Source organism: Phacochoerus africanus, chromosome 10, assembly GCF_016906955.1.
Source record: "Phacochoerus africanus isolate WHEZ1 chromosome 10, ROS_Pafr_v1, whole genome shotgun sequence".
Lineage (NCBI taxonomy): Eukaryota > Metazoa > Chordata > Mammalia > Artiodactyla > Suidae > Phacochoerus > Phacochoerus africanus.
The window spans coordinates 58,840,954-58,868,499 of NC_062553.1; positions in this window are offsets into that span (position 1 = coordinate 58,840,954).

Below are 27,546 nucleotides of genomic sequence, written 5' to 3' on the forward strand. Positions count from 1 at the left end.
CGAACCCGCAACCTCATGGTTCCTAGTCGGATTTGTTAACCACTGCGCCACAACGGGAACTCCCTCCCTTACATTTTAAAAATAAAATATGTCCAGTTTGGGGAACTCCCACTTTGGTGCAGCAGGTTAAGGATTCTGTGTTGCTGCAGCTGTGGCTCAGATTGGATCCCTGGCCAGGGAACTTACATATGCTGTGGGTATGGCTAAAAAAAAAATAAAATAAAAAAAAATAAAATTGGAGACAAAAGCAGTTTAAACAGTTTAATTACAATGGTGAGTATCTCATTCACTGAAATTTAAATATTACAGTCCCCTCTTTATTTATTTATGTTCTACTATACTTATATAGCCATAGATTTATAGAGATAGCCTACTCTTTGTAAAAGCACAAGAACTCTGAAATTTTAACTGGTATAATTTTGTATACTTTCTATTTAAAATATAGACATATATCATTAAAATTTAATTCCTCTTCAGGTCAACTAATATCTTGCCACATTGTATGTTCTAGGTGGATGCATTTATGGTAAACTCCTGGAAGAAAGACTATGGCGAGCTCAATCACTTTCAAAAGGACACTCTAATGGCCCCAAATCTCAGTAAGAACATTAGTAGAATGTCAAAACTGGGAGTAGGCATCCCTTTAATTGTAAGCAAATGTTTTGAAAAGAAGCCCTTGGAAAAAGAGCATTTGGATATCAGTTTAGAGCAGGTGGACATGACAGCAGGGGAGCTCCATCAGACAGCGGCCAGCACAGAGGCAATAAGGGACAGGGCTGCTATTACTGTATACATGCCCATTAATTAACTCCTCAAAGAAATAAAATCACAGTACTAATATATACCACAGATTGCTCTGCAAAGAAGTGGCTCCAGCATATGTGATTCAGGGCTTAATTATCAGGAAATTACAAAGTCAAATTTTACTGGACTTTTATCTTAAAGTTGAAGCCCTTTGAAACCAGACTACCATTTTAATAAAGTCTTTTCTCACCTTTCCCCCCAACTCTTTAAAGAGAAACTTAAGAAGCTTTATGGCAGTGTCAGTCTTCCTAATATCAGTTTTAATTCTAGCCATCTTTTAAATTACTAACTCTCCTAATCTAATTACATAAATGGAAATTACTTATAAAATAGCAATTAATTCTGAGAAGCACCTGTAAAGATGAGTATGCACTTCTGAAGCCTAACATGGTGGAGACTGAATTTATTGAGATCAATGGTATGCAATACTTGATATAATCTTTGCACCGAGGCCTAAGATTGTAAGCTTTCTCAACATGGTAGAATAATTTTCTCTACTTTACCCGAGTTTCTCAGCTGTAGTAGTGAAGGATGTGACTAATTACCAATATGACTTTTATCCCAATGGAAGCTTACATGATTTGGTTTTGTAATATTTAATATCTTTATTCTAAATATGCAAAAAAATGCATTTCATGGTAAGAAAAAAGGCATGTAAATAAAAAATGGTCAACCTCCTTTCACTTGGCCCTGTCATGTCACAGCCAGAATTTCAGCCAAAGTTTTATATACATAGGCTGTGTAACCAATGAGTTACTCATTCCATGAGTAGAGAAAGGAAGGAAATGATATGCAGCAGGGAAAATCTGAAAAGCTGTAGGTACCAGTGATTCTTATGAAGAGCAAGTCTGCTCCTTACCCAGGAGAAGATCTGGCAATGTGTAGAGAGACACTTTTGTTGTCACAACTGGTGTGGGGAGGTGCCACTGGCATCTCATGAGTAGAGAGAAGAGATAGTGCTAAACACCATACAATGTGTCAGAAAGTGCCCCGCAATCATTATCTGCCCATATTGTTAATAGTACCATCATTTCTGATTCATAGGAACAGAAAATACTAAAGTCAAAGCAGCAGCATCACAGAAGAAAAAAGACAAAGACATGGTAAAAGTATGCTTGAATATGTAATGGAAATACAGTATGAAATACATTGAAATCCATCTTGTGAGTAGAAACTTGGAAATGATTGTTTTACTGATCATTAGATACACACTGAAGTACTGTGTAGAATAGATATATTTGGACTACCTTTCAAGAAGTGTATTTGCTATAATTCCAATCATTTCTAATAGTCCTTCTTATTTATAAGTTATGGGTTCCTAGTACAGCAAGTTTTATAGCAATCAGTAGTTCCTGTCATAAATCTCAGCAGTAAAGTAGAGACAGATTCATGAACTTGAGCAGACCAGTGAGAAGTCAGATCATTAATTCATCCATTAATGAGGTTTTATTCTATTGGCTATGACCTTTGGTTTTATCAGAAAATCCTAAAGTAAGGATTTCAACCCTATAATCTTAAACTAGAAACTCTAGTACTGCCACTGTGGAAATATTGGTTTATAACTGGCTTTAGATGGAGTAGTCTTTTATTCCAAGAAAAAAAGAATATATATCCACTAAATTATTCTCTGTATGAAAGTATTTTTTGATCAAAAACTCCTTATGTGAAGATGTATATTCCTTTGAAATGTATTCCCATTGTGACACAATCACCCCTAAATGCCTTCCTTCTGTTACTGTGGTTTTAACTTAAAGATACGTGTCCAGTACTTGAGAATATCTCTTCATGGTGTGTGGAAAATTACACACCTTCTGAGAAAGACAAGTACACAGCAATTCACATCTTTTTCCTTCTACCTCCCCAAAAGAACTTTATTTTTACAATGAGGAACATTTAAAAAATCCAGGATGAGGACTTAGAGAAAGGAAAAGGTGAGGTATCCTTGAGAAAAATACATAATCATACACAAAATATTATAAAATTGAGAAAATATGAAAAAACACTTGTGTTCTTTTTAACTTTGTAAAAACAAGAATATAAGATGATTTAATTACAGTGTTGGCTATATAAATGTTTTTATTACAAAAGTTCTCATATCAACTAGAAATTAATGAAAAGATGTTGCTTAATGAATTTAGTAGAAGCTTAAATGTGAATAGGTAAGCTATTCTTTACTCTTTATCATAAAATGCTATTAAGTATTATTAACAAAGATCATTTTATATTTACCCATCTGAAAACAATTATTTGTTGCACTTTGTTTTAGAAAATCTCTATGGCACAAAATTAAGGCTTGAATTTGAAAATAAATTATAATTAGTTAGATACACACTAGGCAAAATGAATCTAATTGGTTATTCTGAATAATCTACTAATTATATCTTATCATATAGTATATTTGTATCTAATGAGCCAGATGTTGCAATGGAACTATTCAGCAAACTATTGAGAAATTTATCACAAAGTTCACCAAAATTTCATCTACTTGCAAGCAAAACTACATGTTATCTATTTCTATTGCTTTCTAAGAAAACTTGGAAGGGAAGAATAGATGTACACATAGGCCCTGTTGCTCTGTAGTTATTCCTTTAGCAGTTCAAAGGGAATCACAGGCACGTTAGCTAAAATCATTTCTTTTATATATTAATTTCCTTCAGCCACTTTTATTTAATCAATTTGGTTTGAGACATTAGCAAAAGTTATCTCTATCCATACTATCACAAGAGAAATCCTTGGTATGAATTATAGGTAACTTGAACATGTTAGTATATTTTCTGTTGATATCTTTTGCCTCCAGATTCATTTTTGATCACGGTAGGATCTGTGAAAAGAACGTTTCCTGAGAAAATAATCCTCTTGGTCCTGTGCTTTAGAGTTCTTTTATTATTGTTCCCTGTGAGGCTTTCCTGAGGGACAATCACCTTTCACACTTGGGCCTCCTCTGTCACCAGAGCACTAGTGCCGTGAGGGTTCCAGGACATGGGAAAGGCCTGGAACTGTTTTCAGAAAGAATACCCTCTGACCATGCCCAGTGACACAAAGTGATAGGAGAGAGGCCTCAATACAGAGCAGTACAAGAATCAGGCACCCAGAGAATGGAACTAAGCAGCCACACTGGCTTTTCTACCCAGAGAACCCATCTATGGGAAGAACTGTGTGAGTTAAACCTATACTTAGATAGCATAATTGAGTTATTAAATTTCCATAATTATGTGTCTATAATATATAATTGGTTTTCTGTAGTTATTATTGCTCAAGTAAAAGAAAAAAATAAGGAGAGGTGGAGTTTTGTGTATCCACATGTCTTACTTTTCATGGATGGGAATTAATATAGACTGCATCAAATTTTTAAATAGATGTGTTAGTTAAATTCATAAGAGTGAGTAAACATGATCAAAATTCAGCTCTTTCTTCAGCAAAATTGGGGTGCGTGTATCATTTTATATGCTTTGAAGATTTTTTCATGTTTTTTTAAATCCGAACATATGTTTTTTAGTACTGATAATTGTAAGAAATTAGTGTAATTAAAATGCAAATGAGTTATCAGTTTTTAGACATAGTAGCTAATATATATAAAATACACTGGTATTTATGGTTGATGATGTTACTGTTCTGCAAATACTCACTCTTCCCTTCCCCACTGCCACCACCACAAAACTAGTATGGGCCCCTTATCCATTGATAAAGTTTCCATGGGATGTGCTTTGGCCAGCTGAAGGCAAAGTACGCACTTTCTCCCTGGGGGCTTTAAAAGGCAGGATGAGGTCCTTGGAGGCTTTGCACTTCTGCCCTCTCCCCTGGGAAAAGTGTGCATGCCCCATGTGGCTACTATCCCTGGAAAGCATGATAGGTAGGTGTATCTGAATCTAAATTAAATCTGAGAACAGATCCTCATCACTCTTTTCAATTTAAAAAAGCTACTGTGAGCAAGAAATAAACGTTGTTGATATAAGCAGCTGAAATGTTGAGGTTTGTTTCACAACATTATTGCACTAAAATATGAAACTATAATCTTGCTCTCATGTTTGCCACAGAAACTGAGTGTACTTTACTTTCCCCCAAATGGGTAACAGAATATTTTTCTTACAACCGAAATAGTTAATAGGAATTCCAGATGATAACTAATTTGTGTTGGATTCTCTGTTTTGCAAAGTTGATGACACTGAGGACATTGTAAGAGCTTTAGAGTGAGAGCTAAAAGGTGTTCAAACCCTGGCTCTTCCTTTTACTTTTGAATAAGTTGCTTAACTCTATGAATTTTGATTTTTTCATTTGTATAAAGGAAATGACATTAGTCATAAGTTTATAAGTATCAAATAAAAATAACATGTGAAAAGAGCCTAGCACCTTTTATGGCATATTGTAAGATCAATAATTAGTAATTATAGTTACTAATGATCTGTATTTCACTGTTTTTCAAGGAGGATAAACAGTTCTGGGTAATGCCGGATTTTAAGATTTCTGATACAATTTTTGATTTCTTAGGTAGTCTATATTCCCACCAATAGACTGTTGATTTTGGAAGTGAGGCATAAGCACATGGAAGGTATGTAATAAAGGAAAAGAAGGGCAATACAAGGAATAGTGTATGACCTAGGCAGTTATTAGACATGCAGTATTTTTCTAACTCTAAGTAGCAGACAAATTACTATAAGGAAATATATTATCTTACACATGTTGAAAATATGATAAGCTTTATAGCTGATTGATCTTTTCACCTCTTCCAACCGCCATTCTCTGTATTAGCTAAGTCTTTTAAGATTTTTCCAAAATAGCTAAAACTCTTCTAGGTTTCACCATCCAGGGAGAGTGGATATGGGAAATCGTCTCTCCCTGTGGTTTTCTCTAGAGACAAGAAAACTATTACCAGCATCTCCAAGAAGAAATACCCTCATATTGGACATTCTGGATAAACAGGAGTTGATTACATCTAAACACTAGGAAGATTAATGAGCTAACTTTATAAATATTGGGCCATCACGTAGAGCTGGTGGTGGCTCAGCTTCCTCCTGACAAGCAAGGTGCTGTGATGGAGAGATGGTCACCTAAGACAAGCAAGGGACCTATTAGAAAAGAGGAAGGGAATATAAAGCAACCAACCACGTCTCCAAAAAAGATAAAAGTGTATTTACCTGACAAACTGTTGTTCATATTGTATAGGTTTTTGTGTATAATAGATATCATTTTAAACATATCAACTAATCTTAAGAAACAAAGAGAAACTTTTGAAAATGGTATATGACATATTTTAGCCTCGTTGACCATTAAACCTATAATTGATCTGGAGTGCAGCCACTACAAGCTGTTCCAAGAAAGAAAAAGTAAAGAGCTTTTATGAAACACTCATCTAAGAATAGAAGTATGCATTTTTCCTCTATGTGGGCAATGTACATTACAGTACTTTCTTTAAGAACTCTGTAAGAAGTTAAAATGCAGCCATAAAAGTACAGTTCAACACAATGGTCCTCTGTTAGTCATTTGCACTGGTACTTGCATATAAAAATAGTTAGCTTTTAGGTCACCTACAGATAAGAAATTTCTGGGTCTTCAGAAGAAAAGACTGATCATTTTTATATTCTATTCTAGCATAACCCCTTACAAAGACACTTCCAAATGCATGTTCAACAATTTTTATATTTAAATTCAACAAATGGAAAAATATTTCCCATCTTCAAAAATGGTACTTAACTCTTGAATCCACAGATTTTGTACTTCACTTCAACAGCAGTTAAAAATAAGCCTACAAATTGGAACCTTATTATTACCTAAAAACTTATAAAAAAATGTGTATAGAGCCATTTAAATTTTTGTTTCACATATGCAAAGGTATGGATCTTAATTAAATGACCCCAAAATGTATATGGCTAAAAATTATAATACTAATCATCAATATTTAGTCATGTAGTGGTGGAGACCATCAGTCTACATGCTTTAAGTCTTTAATTGTGGCATGGACATTTGCTATTAACTTGAATTATGCTATTGTTTCTAATTTTCTATCTCGGCCAGAGTCTAGTTTCAGGAGTTTCCACTTGTACTTTTCTCCTGTTATAAATCTCTCTGGACAGGTTAGATAACCAATTTCAGGGTTCTGAAAGCTAATTTGTATATTTTACCCCATTCTGCCCCCCGAGGATCAAGTAAATGAATATAAGATGGGTCCTTGGGCCTCTTTGAACCACTCTGAGATAAATCTTGGCAAAGACTTTATCTCCTGGACTCCATGAGTTCCCAATCCAGCTATGTGGTGAAGGTATGACATTTAGGATCCCCTGTGAGAGAATTACTACTGAATATAGAAGCTCTAGCACTGCAGAATCTTAACCTAAGGGACCTCAAATGTTCCTTCCAGCAATAAGCTAAGTCAACTAAATAGGGTATGGAAACTATGGCCATCCCCATAGATCTATCCCCAGACGCTGTTGCAGTTTTGCTCCAGATTGTGGTCGATACAGATGTTTTGCTTCTGGAGGTGAAGAGATACCAATCCTCACATACAGAGGCCACACACCACTGACTTTCTCTATAATGACAATGATCATATCACTAACATTTTTATTTTGGTTTAGTAAAGGAATATTTCTTTGGAATCACCCTGGGAACACAGATGGTGGGTTCTCTGATGAACAAACAAATTCCATTCCTGTGTGCCCACTTTTCTGAGTGTGTTAACTGCTTCCTTATTCTGCCAAGGCAATTGTTCAAAACCTCATTTACGGTAGGTCATCATTCTTTCTAAACTGCAGGTAAACATCCAGGAGTCCGTAGAGATTGGTTCTAGGTATCCTTGACAGGACACAAATCCTGACACACATATTGGTAACACCATGTCTGTGAAAGCCCTCTTATCTAGCCTGATATTCTCTCCCACCACCTCCAACCTCAGGTCAGCAATTTCAAGATCCATTCCAGGATATTTTAATAAATTTGCTGCCATACTTATGACTTACATCCTTCAGTTCTTTTCATGAATAATATATTTTCTCTCAAAGCAGAAAGAGTACTTCTGCAACTAGATTTGTTTACTCTTAATTGCTTTGTTGACCTAGAAGCCATAAGAGGAAGTATGAGTAATCTTTAGGAAATCTCTTCCTCAGATAGGCTCTGTATAGTCTGCAGGCTCGAGGGGGCTACCTCTTCTAGCAAACAACAGGGGCCACTTCGAATAAGCCAGTAGATTGAGGAGATAGGAGCATTTAAGGTCTTCAGGTGCATGCACCTAAATGTCCCCATCCCAGGTCCCAGGAACACCCCCTCCATTTCCCTGATAGTGTTCTGAGTTTGTTCTTGGAGACACTCTGCAACTGAATCAAGACTGTCACAATCATACATCCGGTTTTGTTTTCTGCCCAATTTGAGCTCCAGTTTTGGAAATAAAGGCCTTTTAAAATGCTATCACTGATACCTCTGGCTTCCTCACCATGTTCCTGAATTGAAGGTCGGCTGACATAAGCTAGACAATCCTTTCCTTCAGCATATTCATGGTGAGAGTAGTATTGCAACCCATCCACTCTTCAGACCATATCATTACTATTGCTAACATTTCTCCTAAATTCTAGAGTCATTAGGTAAGCTAGGATATCTCCTATATGTATCACATCCCAAATATCTGCCGATGAAAGCCCTAGTAATTGTGCTGCTACAATATATCAGAGCTGATACAATATCATCCCCCACTTACCAGTACTGTAATCGTCCTTGACATCTTGCCAGCCCAGAATCTAACTCAAAATTCTATCCCGAGGATTTACTTTTAGGAGCAGTTTTGGAAGCAAACCTTTCCTTGTGATTTTCCATAGATTCAGACCCAGAGACAATATTCAAGTGCAATCCTGTAAGAAAATGGAGATTAATCTACAAAAAAGGAAGACAGACAATAATGTATTATTAAGCCAATTATTGTAGTGAGCAACTGAAACATAATCCTACAGAAAACATTTGGGAAATGGTAAAAAATAGCATCATTCTTCTTGAAGTTCAAGGGAGCTGTACTATTAACATTAATTTTCACCATGCATAATTTGAAGGCTACTAGTTGTTCATTCCACAGACCTTCTGGTCTGCTTCATGTGCTGGGAGAGAGACCCCCCTAAAAAAAATCATTCACAAAAATACAAATATTCACAGTTACAAATTGTCTAGAACACACGGTAACTGTAAGGCCATAAGTTTATACACAGGTGCCAAAAATCCCTGTCCTTACCATATTTAACATTACCATATCTGACTGAGAAAAACTATCACAAATCTAGAAGTTCCTCCTTTTTTTAGATTTTGTTTTTCTCTTCAATTTTTGTCTGAAAAAATCACTTTTCAGGAATTCTCATATTATTACTAATAAAGAAGTAGGCTATAATATATCCAAAATGTATTCAAATTCAGTCACTTATCTCCCCTTTCATAATTTATTAAAATCACGATATATTCAAGAACCAAGAATTATGTTTGCTTATTATGTCTCCTCAGTATCTTTTAATTTTGATCATTCTCTGTCATCACATTGATATTAACTCATGTATCTTTTGATCTTTAACTTGCTTTTTTATCCTCGGTATTTTCTCCAAATTAGACATTAGAAATGGGATCGATCAGATTAAGTTAAACATTTTTGGCAACAAGAGTACCTAGATGATGCTACTTATTCGTATTGTTTAACAAGAGAAGGCCTAGCAATGTAAATTATGTCTCAATTCTTTATCAAAAATGAAACAAAACGAATTTAGGAAAGTTTTTAGGATTCAATAAACATCAAATATCAAGTCACTTAATAATTGAGCAATATCATTAACATTTTTAATATATATTTATTAAATTCTCCTTGCAATATTATCCAGTGTTTTTTTGTGCTTAGAAAACTGCTCCCACTTGGATAAATCTTCATCTATATTTCTTTCTAGTATTCTTAAACATATACTTTAAATATATACTGTAAGTATTCTTAAATATATACTGTAAGTAATGTTCTAACTTGCTCTTTTTTCAAGTTATTTATTTTTAAAATTCTTATAAATACTGTTTAAACCAAGAATTCCTTTTAATTTTTCAATTACTAAAATCATTTTAAATTAAACCACTCATATTTCCAGGCTTCATCAAATCTTATTATGTACATATTTTTTTTCAAAAAAAAAAAAAAAAACTTATTCTTATACAATTATTTAACCCTAGCTGTAGTTTTAAAGAATTCCCTGTAGTTTCTAAGAGATTTAGCAACAGCCAACTTCAGGTTTCCTTCCCACTTATTTAGGTCTCACTTAATAGAAAAGACAATACTTTGGCATGGGTTATGCCCATTCTGAATAGGCCTTGGGTTTCTCTCATTTCCCAGTAACACCAAATCATTCATTAGTTTCTTCCTGTTTCTAACCTATTTTTACCTGAAATGGTCAGGTAAATTATAGAAATGCCTTTAGCACAATTATATTAATATGCATCTAACACATTTTTTCTCTTGATTTTTTCCTTTCTTGCACATAAAGTAGTAGACAAGGAAAAATAATTCAAGTTAGCCCTTCTTAGTCTTATTGGTACTATTTTCCTTCCAAAGCCTATGACTCACTCTCTTCCCAGTAGTCTTGATTACTTTTCCTCTAGTCTTCTTACGTCTCTCAGTTTCCTCTTCCCCTCTACATGAATGCTTTTACATTTCAAATAATACAATACTACATCTAATATATCCAAATTAAACCTTTCTACTTGAAAATAGAAAACTTAACTCTAAAATAACTTATCGTCTAAATATGTCATCACTCTTTTTTCCAAATTATTTTCAAATTAATTTCAGGTCATATACATTTTGGTATGATTTTCACTTAGCCATTAAATGGTCTTTATTTAAATAAGTTCTAAAAATAGTTGAATTATTGATTTTCTGTCTTTTTGTGTTTTTTTCTTTTTTTTTTCTTTTTTTTTTTTGAGGCCACACCAAGGGCATATGGAAGTCTCCAGGCTAGGGGTTGAATTGGAGCTTCAGCTGCCAGCCTACACCACAGCAATGCCAGATCCAAGTAGCATCTGCTACATACACCACAGCTCACAGCAACGCTGTATCCTTAACCAAGTGAGTGAAGCCAGGAATTGAACCCGTGTCCTCATGGATACTAGTAAGGTTCCTTACTGCTGAGCCACAACGGGAACTCCCTGATTTATTACCTGATGTGAAAAAAAAAATTAAATAATCTGTCTAAAATATGCCTGCAATGAAAACTTGTTCTGTTTAAATTTTAGAGTATGGCTTATAGAGTTGTAATTATGTGAGATGTTTACTCATTTTTCTTTCTCTGAAACAGTTAAAAATGAGATAAGGCTAGCATATTTAGTTAACAGCTCCTTAAGCACTAAATGAGAAAAGCCTATTCTAACGCAATATTGCTGGTTGGCATGGTATTTCTTTAGTGACCGACAGCTACAAATCATATTACTCTATAAAACTTATTACTTCGAAATGTTTCTCAAGACGTTTTATGTTAATCCCATTATAATGGGACTACAATCAAGCAATTGCAATGGTAGCAATTTCACTGCTTTTATAGAAATTGTAGATAGATTGGACTAAATCCAAAATCTACTCCAAATAAAGCAGTTCTCAACGGTTATGTTTTTGATAACAGTAAATGCTAAGCTATCCTCCATAAAAGGCTAACATAAAAATTATACAAGTTCTCCTTAGAAATTATGGATTTTTATAACTTCCAATTTTTGCTGTGATATATTTTATCAGAAATTTAATTTTAAGGTTGAGGATGAAGTAAAAATACTATATAGAGTTTTTATACATAGTTAATCTTCCAGAGTTATATACAATCTGTGTTTAATAAGGCCTTTGTAATAGGTTTATCTCTGATAAAGTGTAGACTAATCATGTAGATTAAATTGAGAATTAGAAATTTTCCATAAAACTGCTTTTAAGTATCAATTTTAACCCTATGCAGATCATATTAAATTGAATAACTAATTCTGAAAAATGTTTAAAACATATTTTAATAGGTATATATGAAGTCCAGTTATTATCATATGCATTCAGTTCTTCAGTTATTTTGCAGTTATTTACAGAGAATTTACTGTGTGCTAAGTACTGTGTCATGTACAAAGATTACAGTGACACATAAGCTATATTGTTTATTTTTTTTAATATAATTCAAATTGGCTGACAAGGAAAATATAATAATAATAAGAAGAAGAGTAGGTAATATTTATTGAGTGCATCATATTCAGGCATTGTGCTGTGTTAATAAGGGTTTCATATTTTATCTCATTTTATACCCTTAATACTAGGAGGATAGCACCATTTTTATTCCTATTTTTACAAATAACAGATCTGAAATTTAAAGAGGTCAGGTTATTTGCCCTGTGTTGCATAACTACTGCAGAGAATAACTAAAATTCAACTAAGGTTCTCATTGACTCCACAACCAGAAATTTTAACTGTACGATTTATGGAATCATAGACATGCCATATGAATACTACAGAAAGTCAACTTTTAAAAGAGTCCTAAGATTTAAAAATTATGAAAATTATTTTCTATTAAATAAGAAGAGATATAATTTCACACATTTTAAAATGACCAATAATAGAGTTCCTGTTGTAGCTCAATGGGCTAGGAACTAGACATACTGTTCATGAGGATATGGGTTCGATCCCTGGCCTTGCTCATTGGGTTAAGGATACAGCATTTGAGTTGACACAAGCTGCTGTGTAGGTGGCAGATGCAGCTAGTATCTGTCATTGCTGTGGCTGTGGTGTAGACCAGTAGCTGCTGCTGATTCAACCCCTTGCCTGGGAAATTCTATATGCTGCAGCTGTAGCTGTAAAAAAGTACGTAAGTAAGTAATTAAATAAATAAAATTAGTAGTATTTCTTAAAAAAATTAGCTTATGCCTGAAAAGTATCAGACATCCTAGAACACACATAATACACCGGTAACTTTGAGTCATTGCTCTAGAAAACTGTATGTTAATATTTGTTAAGGATCATAAAGAGATTTTACAGTTATGACACATACAGGATTGATTCTAGAAACCTCTCTAAGAAAATAATTCAATGGAATAGCCAAAAAGCACATATAAAAAGATGTTTTAGCATTTTTTTTAATTGTTTCTTTATTTTTGTCATTACTAGGGCCGCATCTGTGGCATACAGAGGTTTCCAGGCTAGGGGTCTAATTGGAGCTATAGCCGCCAGCCTACACCAGAGCCACAGCAATGCGGGATCCGAGCCTCGTCTGTGACCTACACCACACAGCTCATGGCAATGCCGGATCTTTAACCAATTGAGTGAGGCCACGGATCTAATCCATAACCTCATGGTTCCTAACCACTGAGCAACAAGAACTGAGACATGACGAGAACTCCTTACCATTAATTTTAAAATAAAACATTGGCATAAATATTCTAGAGTATGTGGAATTCCCTTAGTGGCTCAGTGGTTAACAAACCCAACTAGGATCCATGAAGATGCGGGTTCGATCTCCGGCCTCACTCAGTGGGTTAAATATCCAGCATTGCCATGAGCTGTAGTGTAGGTCACAGACATATCTCAGATCCCACGTTGCTGTGGCTGTGGTGCAGGCCAGCAGCTACAGCTCTGATTCGATCCCTAGCCTGGGAACCTGATATGCTGTGGATGAGGCCCTAAAATAGAAAAGAAAAAAAAAAATCCAAGAGTATGTGATTGTTATTAATTTTGGTTATTCTATCCAGGAAGTATATCTTTTGAATATAATTTAAAATTATAATTATAAAAATTAATAACTATATTTAATATAACAATGTTATGCCAAAAGTATACAAAATAAGAACTTATCTTATAGAATTCCAACTATTTATAGACAATGACTAAAAATTTATATAAATATAAAAACATTGTGTTTGTTGGACCAGAAGGATAAGTTAATTTTTCTCTCATTTTTGTTTCAAATAAATAAACATTGTCTTAAAATTATTTTTAAAAGCTTACATTTTCAAAGACAGTTTTTCATTTCAGGAGCGAAAGTATATCTAATATACTTACTTAAAAGTATGATATGTATTCATATTTCTCAATGCAATAATCTCCAAAGAATTTTCCTATTTAAGCATTATTATTATATAAACAATTATGTTTGTTTATTATATAATGGTATGCAATTGAATTTCTATTTTTATTTATTTATTTATTTTTTTGTCTTTTTTGCCATTTCTTGGGACACTCCCATGGCATGTGGAGGTTCCCAGGCTAGGGGTCAAATCGGAGCTGTAGCGGCCCAGCCTACACCAGAGCCACAGCAACGTGGGATCCAAGCTGCGTCTGTGATCTATACCACAGCTCACAGCTACCCCGCATCCTTAACCCACTGAGCAAGGCCAGGGACTGAACCCGCAACCTCATGGTTCCTAGTTGGATTCGTTAACCATTAGGCCACAATGGAAACTCGCTGCAATTGAATTTCTAAAAGCAATAATATCATGTCTTTGTAAAACCTACAAATCAAAAAAAGATGTAACATTTTTCTTTTTATCAGACACTTGAAAAACTCAAATAACTTGGTAGTTTTTCCTTCTTATTTACAGATGAACACAAAAACTTCTGACTTTAGACAAAAACATCAACTTTTGCAAGAATTAATTGAATTTATTTTTTTATCCGCATTAAAATGGCTCTATACATCTATGGGAAGATGAACTGAAAAAAATGAATACAAAATTCAAGGTGATTTCCTTTACTTTAGAAAGATACATTTGAAATGTTTCTAGGCAAAAAATTTAGAAGTTTTGACAAAACCAAAGAAAAGAAAAAAATACTGGGGAAAAAAAACCCTGAATTTGTGAGTGTTGCTTTTGATTGGTTTGCCAATTAATAACTTGTTTCCTCAGTGTAGCACATTGATTTTTATGGCTAATATCAGTAAAAGTATAAATTGCTCTCCACATTATATTAGGTTTTCTTAATAAAGGCCTGTATTCTGAAAATTATAAGATGCTGATGGAAAAAGTAAAAGATGAAAACATACCATGCTCTTGGATTGGAAGAGTCAACATTATCAAAATGAGTATGCTGCCCAAGGTAATCTACAAATTCAATGCAATCCCTATCAAATTACCAAGGACATCTGTCATGGAACTCGAACAAAATATTTTAAAGTTTGTTTGGAAGCATAAAAACCCAGAGTAGCCAAAGCCAGCCTGAGAAAGAAAAATGGAGCTGGAGGAATCAGGCTCCCTGACTTTAGACTATACTACCAAGATATAGTCATCAAAACCATGTGGTACTGGCACAAAGACAGAAATGTAGATCAGTGGAACAGGATAGAAAGTCCACAATTAAATCCAAGCACCTACAGCCAACTAATCTATGACAAAGGAGGCAAAAATATACAATGGAGAAAAGACAGCCTGTTCAATCAGTGGTGGTGGGAAAACTGGACAGCCACATGGAAAAGAATGAAATTAGAACACTCCCTAACACCATACACAAAAATAAAATCAAATGGATTAAAGACTTAGATATAAGACCAGGCACTATAGAACTCTTAGAGGAAAACATAGGCCAAACACTCTCCGACATAAACCACAGCAACATCTTCTCAGACCCACCTCCTAGAGTAATGACAGTAAAAATAAAAACAAACAAATGGGACTTAATTAAACTTAAAAGTTCCTGTACAGCAATGGAAACCTTAAACAAAATGAAAAGACAACACACAGAATGGGAGGAAATACTTGCAAATGAAGAAACTGACAAGGGATTAATCTCCAAAATTTAGAAATACCTGCTACAGCTCAATACCAAAAAAACAAACAACCCCATCAAAAAATGGGCAGAAGGAGTTCCCTTTGTGGTGCAGTGGTTAACGAATCCGACTAGGAACCATGAGGTTGCGGGTTTGGTCCCTGGCCTTGCTCAGTGGGTTAACGATCCAGCGTTGCCATGAGCTGTGGTGTAGGTTGCAGACGCGGCTCGGATCCCACGTTGCTGTGGCTCTGGCGTAGGCCGGTGGCTACAGCTCCGATTCGACCCCTAGCCTGGGAACCTCCATATGCCTAGGGAGCGGCCCAAAGAAATAGCAAAAAGGCAAAAAGGCAAAAAAAAAAATGCTCAGAAGATCTAAACAGACAATTCTCCAAAGAAGATGTACAGATGGCCAAAAAACACATGAAAAAATGCTCAACATCACTCACTAATAGAGAAATGCAAATCAAAACCACTATGAGATACCACCTTGCACTGGCCAGAATGGCCATCATCAAAAAGTCTACAAAAATAAGTGCTAGAGAGGGTGTGGAGAAAACAGAACCCTCTTACACTATTGGTGGGAATGTAAATTGGTGCTACCACTGTGGAAAACAGCATGGAGATTCCTCAGAAAACTAAAAATAGAACTCCCATTTGATCCAGCAATCCCACTCCTGGTTATCTATCCAGAGAAAACCATGACTCAAAAAGATACAGGTACTCCAACGTTCATTGCAGCACTCTATACAATAACCAAGACATGAAAACAACCTAAACATCCATTGACACAGGAGTAGATAAGATGTTCTACATATTCACAGTGAAGTATTACTCAGCCATTAAAAGAAAGAAATAATGTCATTTGCAGCAACATGGGTGGATCTAGAAATTATCATGCCAAGTGAAGTTAGTCAGACAGTGAGACACCAACATCAAATGCTATCACTGACATGTGGAATCTGAACTTCTTTGCAGAACAGATACTGATTCATAGACTTTTAAAAATGTACAGTTTGCAAATGAGACAGGTTGGGGTGGGGAGGCCTTGGGGATTTGAGGTTGAAATGCTATAAAATTGGGTTATGATGATCACTGCATGACTACAAATGTAATAAAACTCATTGAGAAATCTATATATCTATATATATATACATAGATTATCTAGGAATCAAAATTTCTATTAATTTCAATACATTTCTTTGGAAGGCAAAACCAAAAAAAAAAATTTAAAACGCCTTGAAAATAGCAGGAAATAAGGAAATACTTCTTTGTTCTAGAGTAATCTCTAATTTCCCAAGTTGTGAAGAAATTTATCTTCTCATATTTCTTGTTCCAGTTTCCATTAACATGTAACATACCACTCTCAATTTAGCATCACACAACAACTGTTTATTTTTGTTTGTAATTCTGTGTGTCAAGAATTCAGGAATGGAGCATGATAATGTGTGAAAATAGAAATGTGTACATTTATGTGTAACCGGGTCACCATACTATACAGTAGAAAAAAATTGTATTGGGGAAATAACTATTAAAAAAAATAAGAAAAGAAATGACTCAGTCAGGACTAATTGCCAGATGATGCCGTGGTTAGGAAAACTCAAATACTGACAATAACTTGATGCCTAGCTGTGAATATCTTCTAAAGGATCATTGATTCACTTTTCTAGCAGGCAGGTCTGGAAATCTATGGACCTGAGTATTACACATGGTCTCTCCATGTGGCTTGGCTTTCAAAGTGTTGTGGCCTTAGTGTAATTAGACTTTGCATATGGCAGTTCAAACCTCCAAGCATTAGCCAAGGAGATACAGTGAGGGAACATAGATCACACTTCTTGATGGGAGAAATTCCAGTCACAGTTAAGAAGAGCTTGTGGAATGAGAGATAGCATTATGACTAACTTTGGGATAATTCAGCTTTTGAATCCACTTCAAAGTTTAGAGCTCACTTTTTCTGTTTCATTAACATCAGTGCATCTGGCAACCTATACTGTTCTATCACTGTACAAGAGATGAGGCTTAAAGAGAAATAAGATACATCCCCATTTCTATCAATGAATATATAAGTAATTGCTGTAATTGGTAGATAAAATATATATACCAATCAAGACAGTTGAATATATAGAAAAAGGTTAGGTATAGGAAAGAAATAAGGAGTCTTAAATAATGGATGGAACTTTGCTAAGAAATAAGAATAAAGTGTTAGAGAATGCTTCACTCAGGAGAGTTACAAGTTAAAAGTTCTGAAAGCCTGAGAATATGATCCAGTTGGGAGATGACCAGTGGTTCAGAATGACAGGAGCTTAGAATATGAGAAAACAATTGTAGGACTTGAGATTGCAAGGGTAAATATGAGCCATATCATAAAGACTTCTAGATGTTACAATAAGGAGACTTGTCCTAATGCCCCTTAGAATCATAGGATGGTTTTAATCAGAGAAATAAAGAATCAGACTTGTGAAATTCCCTTGTGGCTCAGCAGATTAAGGATCTGGCATTGTTACTGTTTCAGCTTGGGAAACTGCTGTGGCGCAAGTTCAGTCCCTGGCCTGGAAACTTCCACATGCTAGGAATGCAGCCGAAAATATATATATATATGCATATACACTATCCATTCTCTTTCAGATTCTTTTCCCATATACATCATTACAGAATATTAGGTAGCGTTCTCTCAGTATTCAACAGATCCCCATTGGCCAATCTGAGTCAATTTGTTGTACAGCAGAAATTATCACAAACTTGTAAATCAACTATATTTCAATATAACTTTTTAAAATGATAAAAAATGTATGATTACAAGAGGGAAAAGTGGTGAAACATAATGTGATTTTTCTGTGAAACCCTTACACAATTTATTTAAAGAAAAAAATGAATATGCATTAGAAAAAGAATCTTGTAAGACTTGTAAGATCAAGTTACATACTAGAGAATTAATTGGAGGTAGATGAAAACAGAAACAGAAAATGAATTAATACACTAGATATCAGGGGAACTTCAATGATAATACCATTGAGAATTACCTAAAGTGGACTGGCTCATGGGGGAAGTTGAATTACTAGAACTTAGTGATTTATTAGGCTTGGGAGCTGAGGGAGCATGCCTTTAGTCTTTTGGGCCCACTATAGCAAAATACCACAGACTAGGTAGCTCTTAAATAGCAGACATTTATTTCTCAGCATTCTGGAAGCTGGAAGTGCAGGAATGTCACCATGGTTGGGCAAAGGTTCTCTCCTGGATCGCAGACTTCTTATCATATCTTCACATGGCAAATCCCTCTGGAACCTCTTTTATAAATAAATCCCATTCATGAGGGTGCCACCTTCAAGACTAAAGCACCTCCCAAAGGCCCCTTCTACTAATACCATCATCTTTGGTGGGTAGCATTTCAACATGAATTATGAAAGGACACAAACGGTGGCTCATGACAAGCATTTTAGGGGTTTTGACTGTGAATGCTAGATCAGTATTGTTCCTTTCACGTAAAATGATGCATATAGGAGGTGGAAGAGATTGGGGTCTGGGGACAAGTCTAGTCAGTTGTGAATATGTTGCAAGTGGCCTGAATGAAAATGTACAGTGAGGAGTTAAGACTTAAACAGATTAGTTCCTATCAGCTTATACATGATGCATTAAAAAATGGATGCAATGAAGATAAAAATGTTCATTAATTGTGCTTAACAGCTAGAATCAAGCATGGAAGGAGAAGTTTCTGTGGGTAAATTAGCAATGATTTGAGATACCTGGAAGGGGAGAAAATGGAGCAAAGAATAGAGGTAATTTTTTTCAGTATGGGCTATAAGGTGAGAAAGAACTGTAGTCTGGCTAGGAGATAGAGAGGAAAATCCGAAGTAGTGTAAACGTAAATTCAAAAGAACAAATGAAGAATAGTTAAAAAAATTTGAGAGAGAGGAAATAATTAACTAGCTTTTTCTTTTCTCATTCTCCATTGCAGATCTGTGAGTTTCCTGAGCACTGGGACTCCAGAGTGAGGTAAGGAGTCTTAGAAGCATTGGTTGATCATGGGGATAATCTGGATTTTATCATTTTATCATCATTGTGAAATAGGCATTCCAAGAGGCATTATATGGAATCAAAATACACAATAAACTTGGGAAACAGCCCAATGTGCTAATAATTAGGACACCAGAGATTGAGATTATGAGGCAAAAAGATAAAATCCAGGTGGAGATTAGAGAAGAAAACCTGGCAAAAACAGGAATGAAAATGTGTAAGATAGAATCCAGAGTGATTTCCTGAGCTAACTGGATATAATAACCCTAAAAATTTAAAATATAACTGAAAGATATAACCAGTTCTCAAGTCAAAAAGAGCAGCATTATTTTGCTATGAACTGAACTGTGTTCCCCCCAAATTCTTATGTTAAAGCCCTAACTCCCAAAATGACTGTATTTGAAAGTAGGACCTTTAGCCATGTCAGGACAACAGCAAGAAGGGGACTATCTACAAGCAAGGAAGGGAGCTCTTACTAGAAACTGAACCCTGCTGAACCTTGATCTTGAATTCTCCAGCATCCAGAACTGTGAGAAAATAAACTTCTGCTGTTTAAGCCACAGAGCATGTGGTATTGTGTTATGGTAACCTAAGAAGACCAAGACCCTGATGGAGATTTACGTGGGTAATGAAGGAAAAGGCAGCCCATCATCCTGTACAGAAAGCCAACCACAACACTGGGGACCAGATAAATAGACTTTTAATATTGCTACTCACTCTCCCTTGTGCACCATTAATTTAGCCTCTTTAAATTTTATCACTGAGATATTTTTTCCTCATTGTGTTGTTATCTGTATAGTTATAATAATTTTAGAGAATATCATATTGTTTTTTTTAATGTAAGACAACTTCCTTTCTTTATAGTGGTTACTAAAAAATTTAAGAATTCCTAATATCATGGAAAAACATTAAGACATATGTAATCATTAATTAGTTCCTGAGACCTGCTTACCAGTAGATTCTGGGGCCAATACTATTTTTCAAGCCAATTGGCAGTATTTTTGATAAGGTATTCTACCAATTCCTCAAGAAACAAAATAATATGAGGGATTTAGAATACTGGAACATGTTTTCAGACCTATTCAATCAATATAAGAAATATACGACAGTTGTAGTCTGTGTTGATAACTAATATAGAAATTCAAATAATTTTAAAACTTAGCAGTAATGTTCTTTTTCCACCTTAAGGACTTCCCTAGATATTCATAAACATTAAAAAATATACTATGTATGGTTCATCTTTTCATGTTTTCTTTAATTTTCTCCACCAATATTTTATAGTTTAATTTCTAGCCTACTTTTTGTTCAAAGGTTTTTTTTTTTTTTTTAAATACTATCATAGACTATGCTGATACAAGAAATAGCACTTCTATGACATTTGGACACCCAAACGTTAGTTCAGGTAGCATGAGGATAAACAAAATCAAGAAACTACTGAAATCTGGGTATATTGTGTAGAGTTGTCTCATTTTGTAGATCAGTATCATTAGCTTCCCAAAGAAGTTTTACTGGAGTTCCCGTCGTGATGCAGTGGAAATGAATCCAACTAGGAACTCTGAGGTTGCAGGTTCGATCCCTGGCCTCACTCAGTGGGTTAAGGATCTGGTGTTGCTGTGAGCTGTGGCAGAGGTCGCAGACGAGGCTTGGATCTGGCGATGCTGTGGCTGTGGTGTAGGCCAGAGGCTACAGCTTGGATTAAACCCCTAGCCTGCGAACCTCTATATGCCGTGGGTGTGTCCCCTAAAAAGACAAAAGACAAAAAATAAGTTTTACTAAAATTCATTGTGAGATTGACCAACTTAGGAGAAGTCTCCTTGCTTTTGCTTCAGAATAGAGGATGTTTTCATGATGCAGGACCGACAACTTATTCTTGAACAATTGTATCTGCCTATAAACGATCACAAATACACACAGATTGTTCCCAAGAGGTCAGTTAGCATGGTGGACTAGATAAATGCTACTGTACAGTTTGTTTATCCTGAGAGAAAGAATTGTCCTTCCTCTCCTTTAAATTCTAAGGGGAACTCCCCAGATGAAGCAGCTGATATGTTGTACATACAAACCATGCTGGATTGGTTTCATGATGATTAGATGTTCATCTAATTAATATGCTTCTTAGCCAGGTCATGACAAATACGTGCTTAGGAACCCTTTGGCATGAGCACCCAATATAAACTAGCTGCTGCAAAATCAAACAACAATCAGAGAAGCCATATGTATTTGGTATGTCATCTTCCTCTTATTGGTCTTATGGATGCTGGAAAAATTAGAACAGTCAAGGACCTGTCCTAGCAAGGTGGAAATTGTAACATTGTTACTAAGAAATAGTATGGAGTTCCCAGCATGGCTCAGCAGTAATGAACCCTACTAGTATCCATGTATCCATGAAGACACAAGTTCTATCCCTGTCCTCGCTCAGTAGGTTAAGGATCTGGCGTTGCTGTGAGCTGTGGTGTAGGCCAGCAGCTACGGCTCCGACTGGACCCCCAGCCTGTTAACTTCCATATGCTGTGGGTGTGGCCCTAAAAAGACAAGAAAAAAAAAAGAGGAATAGTATGAATTAGTAGACTTAATGAGGTCAAAGCAAAAGTCATAAAGCAGCACCACTGGAGGTGGTATAGACTGATGGGACCCCCTGCTGGCTCCCCAACACTGAAGGGCCTTAATGAAACCCCTCTATTTATCTTCATCTGTAGGAATTTTAAAAGCGAGAAAACAAAAAGAATGCTGAGATATCTGACCTTGAGTTGTGGCTGACAGTGTGGGAAATAGATGAAAGTGAGGATTAAAGAAGGAAACAAGGTCTTCCATTGTCTTATAGCCACGTAGGGGTAAAATGGCCAGGAATGGAGAATTCCTTCTGCAACTCTGACCCAGAAGCCCAACATACTGTGTTGCCAAAACCTTTGATGAAGTCCCAATGAGGGCTATCATTAAGTTAGAATAATATAAAGATGCACTGGTTGATGAGATTTAGGTAAAAGTTTGGAAGAAAATTGGAAATTTTGAATAAACTTCATGTGAAATGACTGCATATTCCTTAGTCTATGATTGGGGTAGATATTATGTCTGACTGGTGAATTCTTCCCTTATTTAGTATTGTAAAACAGAAGGCATGTAGGTTTACCCTTTGCCCATTATTAATTGGACACATTAAATGGAAACCTAGAGATTTGCCTGAGCCCACACATATTATTAATATGAAACAATTCAGATACCTGGTAGACCAAAAGACACTACCACTTTAGTTAAGGACATGTCAGAAGTCAGAGGACTGTTACCAAAAAATATGCTGTACAATAGCTCTGTGTGGCTTGAGGAAAAGGTAGATGGCTTATGGACACTAACCAATGATATACTGAAGCTTATAAAGTAATACCACCTAGAGCATCAGCAGTCTCTAATTTGTTTTCATCAGTGGTGAGGAAAAAATAAAATGAACTAAAGGAGACCAATACTCAATGATATAACTTACGAATATTTTTTTTATCTTAATCACAAAAAGAGCCAACTAAAGTTCACCTTCATGCAAGAAGGACCCCAATTTATGTTTTCTAGGTTGCCATGGGGTTATTTGAATTCACCAACTTACTGTCGTAATTTCATTAGGAGGGATTTTGACTTGATGCAGGTTCTGAAAGTGTTAATAACCTACACTGATGATATGATAATATAAAAAAAAAAACTGAAGAACATGAAAAGACTGGAGAATGCTATAAATATAGTAAAAACCACTGAATTTTTCACTTAATTTGGGTGAACTGAAAGGTATATGAGTTATATTTCATTAAAGATGTTATATAAGCAAAAGCAATATGTTACTACATTGGAATTGATTGGGAAAAAAGTTTTAATGTATCTAACTTATATATAAGAAAAGTGTATGTTGGATAATATTTATATTTGCTAAAATATGTTAACAAATTGTGTTTCTTGTAAAAGAAATCAGGAAAAGAAAAAATGAAATGACTCTGTATCAAGAGCCAGATAAAAGGATCCATAGTGAGGAAAATTCATCATCCAAATCAGGACGATTTTGAATTAGGGATGTAATTTAAAATTATGCTGGGATAGTAAGTATAAACTGGGATACTCTTGGACCAACCAAGCTGGATGACAAGCTTACTTTATATAATACTGATGGGCATGGGCTTCCTAAAAAATTCAGTGAATATCCATGGGTTAAAATAACAGAAAGGAAATTATTTATATATTAAAATCATTGGGACTGCAAGAAATGTAGTGTAAGAATAGTCTGGATTTCAGCAGTTGGGAAGATCAGACAATAGACCAATTTAGGAGGATCCTAAAGTAATTCAAGCAAAGAAGGACAATTGCCTTTAATAAAAAAGTTATGGTGGAAATGGATAAAAGTGGAAGGACTTAAAAGATAGGAGTAGATGTGTCATATAACTGTTGTTGAATAATGGGTATGGGAGCCAATGGAAAGAAGAACTTTGATAACAAAGAAAAGAGAATGACCAGTTGATGGAGATAAGAATAGGTGGAATCCAGAACAGAGAGTACACATCAAAGGAGCTGATTTACAGTTACTACAATTATTCTGTGAGTAGAAACTGGATTTGTCTTGACAGTGTTTCAGTATGATGGTGTTTGACAATGGAGAGAAATAGATGTGGTCCACTGAAAGTAAAAAGTGGCTAAGGGATGGTAGAATAAAACAGATGGTTTGAAGTTGTACTTGAGATGAATGGTGAGAGTTGAGAATAAAAGGATAGAGATTTAGTACTTTCTGATAAAGATCTAGTGCTGTTTGAGACCATAAATTTGTACAGGCAGCATATTTGTGCTTACGTGATTTTTTTTTTTCAGCAGCACTGAGCAGTTCAGATGTAGGACAGAAGAAAATCGAGGAATAAAATGCAGTACTAGATGCAATATAATGCCAACAGCAAAGCAGCTGAGGTTGAAATGATGAATCCTATTGCCCAAGTCAGATGGGGAAATCACTGAAGACAGAGGAGAATTGACTGACAGTAGAGAAAAGTGTCAAAAGGCTGGTGGTCTTAATAGAATGAAAGTATGTGTTAAGTGAGAAGATATCAAGTGTAAAAAGACTGTAGTCAGGTATGGGACTGTTGACTTTAATATCTATGAGGTTTATCAGTCTTTGGTATTACATTACAAGATGTGGTTCTGGAATTAGATGCCAGGACCTGGGTTTTAGTAATAGGTATGGTGCATTAGTTCACTAGGGCTGCCCTAACAAAGTATCACAAACTGGATGGCTTAAACAACAGAAGTTTATTGTCTCGCAGTTCTGGAGGGTAGAACTCTGCAATCAAGGTGTGGACAGGCTTGGTTTCTTCTGAGGAATACGTGAGGGTAAATTCTGGTGCAGGCCTTCCTCTTGGCTTATAAATGACCATCTTTTCCCAGGTTTCTTCACACTCTCTTACCTCTAGCCTTTTTGCCTCTCCATCTAAACTTATCCTTTTTTTAATAAGGACACTAGCCACAATGAGTTGGAGCCAACCTTCACAATCTCATTTTAACCTGATTCCTTCTATAAAAACCTTATCTTCATACAGGTTCACATTATGGAGTACAGACGTAAGGACTCAATATATCTTTTTTGAGAAGGCACTATGCACTTCATAGCAAATAGGGTTTAGAGGCTTAAGAATTAGGAAGGGAGGGTGGTATCTAGGTGTCCTCATGACCATAACAGCATCAAGGACACATGACTGTCTCAGCATACAGGGGACACAAATCCTTTAGCAACTGAGAGGTAGTTGCTAGAGTAGTGGAACAGAGACAAAAAGGATATTTTTAGATAATGTAAAACTTTCCACTCCATCAGGGTGAGCAAATGAAATAAGCTTGGAGAGGGAGGAGGATGCTAACATGCCTTCCCAGCTCTATAATAGCTGGGGTAAAGAACAGGAAGAAATACTGAGGAGGCTGCTAAGGCATGGTATCAGGAATGGCCAGTTTTTATTATGAAAAGTAGGTATCGAATAACTTCATGAAACAGGCTTAAAGTAAAAGTCACATGTTTAAACATGGAATGTTGGTTCTTGATTGCAGAACAGAACATTTAGAAAGGAAGAAAAGAAAAAGGAAATTGGATGTAAGAAGTAGATATGCTAAAGTGGAAATGGAGCAAAGATGAAGTTGTCATTAATGACCAAAAATTACAATAAAGGAGACAAGATGGGTTCTCAAAATTTTCAAAGTATTAGTGCCAAAATTTCCATTTTGGATCCATCGGGCTTTCTAGGCACACTAGCCTTAGGAAACAACAGCAGCCTATGAAGCAGGGTTAGTGGATTTGAGTAAAATCAAAAACTTCCCATGAAAGCTGGAATTCATTTTGCTGCCAAAGGAATCCAACCCCTAATAATAATAAGCAGTAGAATTAATTAACTGTATTTCTTCTATTCGAAATCAAAATTATTGAAAAAAACCTACCATGATGAGTTGTTTAGAGGGGCAGGGGAAAGTAAAGGGTGAGTGAGGACTCCACTACCTAAGTGAACATGTGAGAAAATATTTCTTCTAATTGATGAAATACAAACGTGTAAGGATCCTAATCTTATACCATAAACAACCACTGGGTCAGTGTGGAGGAGGTCGAAAAGGAGATCTCTCTGGAAGGAGTTAGCTATAAAGCAGTGGAGGCTGTGTATTAAGATTCTTTTTCAAAGATAGTTATTCCATTTCCCCCTCATTAGAAATACTAAGGTATTACTTTAGTCTAAAATATTTTAGAAGTTTTACAAATCATTTGTATGACAATATCATGGAAAATGCACCTTTAACGTGTATTTTAGTTTGGGAATAAATTATTACTACGTTAAGCTCAAGAGTCTGATTGGAGGATAGAAAATGTGACCTTGGTCGAACAAACGGGGCTGCAAATAATGTGACTCAAAGCAGTAAGAGTCTTACTTAACAACACATAGAGTATGAAGTCTGGTTGCATGGCCGGGTGATAACTGACATGGTCTCCAAGCTCTTAGGTACGTTCATATATACAAGCCTGGAGCACTGACTGAGAGGCCCATAGTCATGTGATGGCCCTCAGTGCAATTTGGTTTGGTATGAACAAGTACAGAAGTCATTTTGTTCATGGATCCGCAATACGGAAGAACAGTGAGTCCTGGGGTTTTAACTTGTCTTGGAAGTAGAAAAAGTCTGGATCACTGTTCTGACACTTCTTTCTAGGCAAGTAATTGATAAGGAAAATGGTTATGGGTTAGGCTGTAAAAATCTGTAAGACCCAGTCTCCAGGGGATGGGCTTGCATTTTTAAACGAAGATGCTATGTAATTAAAATAAAAGATTGTGATGTTGGGAACTTAGGCCCCATATGAGAATATAATTTTCTTATTAGAGAAAAAAAACTAGAGATGGTAGTGCGGTGATTCATTCTTTTCTCCTCATCTTCAAAGACATCTGAGAATAAGATAGGATTTAGTCCTAAAAGCACAAGTGAAGAGGATGAACCACAAACAAGGGCTACAGGTGTAGTGAGCAGAACTCAGCTGTACATCTGGCAATGGATTACTTGCTTGCTATAATGGAAGCCTCTTTCAGCCAGTGGTTATTCATAATTCCTGGCTCCATCATAAATACATATGTGACCAGGAAAGCCTTTGAACAAAGGTATGAATGGAATTGGTTTAGGGTTATCTGAGAAAATGACCTTTGGAGGAGAAAATGTTATTCCCTTTGAGGGTGATCAAGTTAATTGCACAATTAAATTGGAACACTGAAGACAGTAAAACTTCTTAAGCCACCCAACATGCTGAAAAGGAAAAAAATGTTATAATAATTTCAAATATGATTTAACAATATTTGAAAATATTAGTGACAAGAAAATAAGTGGAAATAAGAGTAACAGTGTTCTTAATTTATTATCCAAATTGTGGAAAAGAAAAAGACAGAGGCAAATGTTTAAAATTATGATAATATGTAGCTTTGGAAAAAATACTAACCTGGACTTGCATAAATGCTATTCTAAATGTACCTCAAAATGTCTGAAAAACATGAGATTAT